The following is a 3026-nucleotide window of genomic DNA, read 5'->3' on the forward strand; positions in this document are numbered from 1 at the left end:
TCGAGCGGTTGAAGTTGCTTTGTCAGATCTCCCGGAATAACAGCAAGCACAGCGGTCATTTTTTTCACCATGTTTTTCACATCGGCTGTGAGATGGGCACGCATGGAGTCACAGATTAACAGCGATGGTGATGCGTGGAAATAACCACCTGGTCTCCTTACAGTACATTCACCTCCTTCAGCCACTCTTTCATCATCTTCTCAATGAGGAGATGAGGAGTTCTGCATAAAGCACATACCTGTTCTTTTATACACAATCCACGCCCACACTTCCCCCTTTAACGTTCTTATGGTTGTCTCAAAGGTCCGCAGTAACAACACACATAGGGCGCACCGCACTATAGGGCGCGCCTCACATTTTGAGGGGAAAAAAAGACGTTTATATGCGCCTTATAGTCGTGAAAATACGGTATATGGTGTGACATCTTCTTAGAAAATGAAAAAGGCAGATGTCAAAGAATGACCAAGAGTAATTCATTGATACTCATCTGTTGTTGGTGACCTTGCCTTTTAGCCAAGAAAGGATTTCAGGAATAGGTTACTGTTTTTTGTTTGGTAATATCTTGCATGCCTAATTGATACTTTAAATCTTTTATAAATTTACTTAGTTATTTTACAAACTAGCTCAGAAAAACCGAGATCCTACTTTATATACAGTGTCTCAGGTTATCCTGAGCTTTCTCTATAGCTTTCCTGCTATAGTCTTAAGCTGCTGGAGGACAAAGGGACTACCTTTAATCATTTTGCATAATTCTATCTCTATTCTCCAATTCTCCACAATAGGTTAGTTTAACTTTATGTCCTCTCTGCTTTTTATCATCATAGTTGCTTCATCTGGTCTGGTTCTCTTTGGATGTGGGATCGTCCTGCATCGAAACATCTGCTGGGCAGCGGCCATTTAAACTGTTTGCGCTCTCTCTCCCTTTTTAAAAAAAAGTCTATGGTGATAGTGTTTTTCTAACATGGAAAGTATTAATTGATCTGTGTCCAATATTTTATATTAAGTATAATCAATTATGTGCTTCAAACAGAAGCACTCTGACTGACTGAACCCTTTCCTTGCATCATTAAGAGGAATTTTAATTTCTTCAATGTTACACACAGCAAAATGGGCTGGTATAATATTCTACATATATTATGGATTGAATTAGCTGCGAATTTTGATTAATTCAACCACACATATTTGTTATGGCCTCTACCCAAATGCTTGGTCAAATCAATAAAAAATCCTGTTTTTTTTTTACTTTATAGTTTTTGTTTTCTTCTACCTGAATGCTGGATGCTTGTTTGTTTCATCTGCCACATAAATTAGTTTAGTAATCATTTTAAATTCTTGGTAAAAACTGTTGAATACTGAATGTCTGAAAAGCTGTACTAAACAAAATTTAGTTTTGTATACACTCTCTGTATACAAAATGACAATAAAAGTTGTCTAAGTCTGTCCTAGAATAATCTAACTGCAGTATGCAATATGATACAGTATTCCTTGAATGTCATGCATCATGGCACTACCATGAATACTTTATTTGTAAAGTGCCTTAAAATGGCAACTATTGAATCAAATCGCTGCAAACTGTAAATAGTCATTCAGAGAAGAAACTAAAGAAACATAATGAAACCAATTAAGCCAAACAAGGTTAAAATCAAAGCTCCAGTAGAGTTACTGTAGGTCTACATTACCTCTGAACATCTTAACAGCAAACTCAACAGTGCATTTTATTGACATTTAACACATACTTTCACTTAGTGTCACAAAATAAACTACTTTACTGAGCGATGTTCAATTTCCTACATGGGAATAAAGAAAATGTAGGAAATTGGATCCAGTGATGATGGAATCTCATTTTCAATGAATAGTAGGCACTGTCTATATGGTTCGTAGTACATCTCTACTAGGCCTGACTTTGCGAAAGCCTTAAATCTGTGGAAACTGGAAGAAATACAATAAAACGTGTGTTTTTAAACATAGTCAGTGGAAGGGGAAGGTTACAATAGTGTTGCAAAGACCATTTGTTTTGAAACAGTTTCAATTTGTGGCTTAATTTATTAACATTACCTTGTTTAATGAAATAATACTTATTTTACTAATCGAACGTGAAACAAACAAGCTAAAAATCTTAGTAATATTTTTATCAGTTTTGTATGGTGGCGTTGAAGTGCAAACTGCAACTACAAATCTAAAAGCGCAACTACATTAAGGAAATCGCAACCTAATAAAGCAAAGCGCAACTACATTAAGGAAAACACAATTAAATTAACCTACCGGAAAAGGTAGGTACCAGTGGGAAACATGAGACATCGCTGATTGGACGACGGGGCCGTTTGACCCTTGAACCGGAAGTCCTTCTGCCTGCTGCGGCTTTTGAAGACATGGATATTGTCGGCGCCCCAAACATAGCTCCTGTTATCCAGGAATATTTTGAATCAGGACATACGTACCAGGTGATACTGGATATGCTCAAGACTAATCACGAAATTTCAGTTAGTTTGCGTACACTGAAGACACACTTAAAAGAAGCTGGACTGTTCAGATGACGCAACTTCCGGTTCAAGGGTCAAACGGCGCCGTCGTCCAATCAGCGATGTCTCATGTTTCCCACTGGTACCTACCTTTTCCGGTAGGTTAATGTAGTTTTGTTTTCCTTAATGTAGTTGCGCTTTGCTTTATATAGTTTTGTTTTCCTTAATGTAGTTGCGCTTTGCTTTATGTAGTTTTGTTTTCCTTAATGTAGTTGCGCTTTGCTTTATATAGTTGCGATTTCCTTAAAGTATTTGTGCTTTGCTTTATGTAGTTGCGATTTCCTTAATGTAGTTGTGCTTTGCTCTATGTACCGGTAGTTTTGCTTTTCTTAATGTAGTTGCGCTTTGCTTTATGTAGTTGCGATTTCCTTAATGTAGTTGCGCTTTGCTTTATGTAGCTTTGTTTTTCTTAATGTAGTTGCGCTTTGCTTTATGTACGGTAGTTTTGTTTTTCTTAATGTAGTTGCGCTTTGCTTTATGTACGGTAGTTTTGTTTTTCTTAATGTA

The sequence above is a fragment of the Cyprinodon variegatus genome, unplaced genomic scaffold, assembly GCF_000732505.1.
Source record: "Cyprinodon variegatus isolate N-32 unplaced genomic scaffold, C_variegatus-1.0 Scaffold11, whole genome shotgun sequence".
Classification (NCBI taxonomy): Eukaryota; Metazoa; Chordata; class Actinopteri; order Cyprinodontiformes; family Cyprinodontidae; genus Cyprinodon; species Cyprinodon variegatus.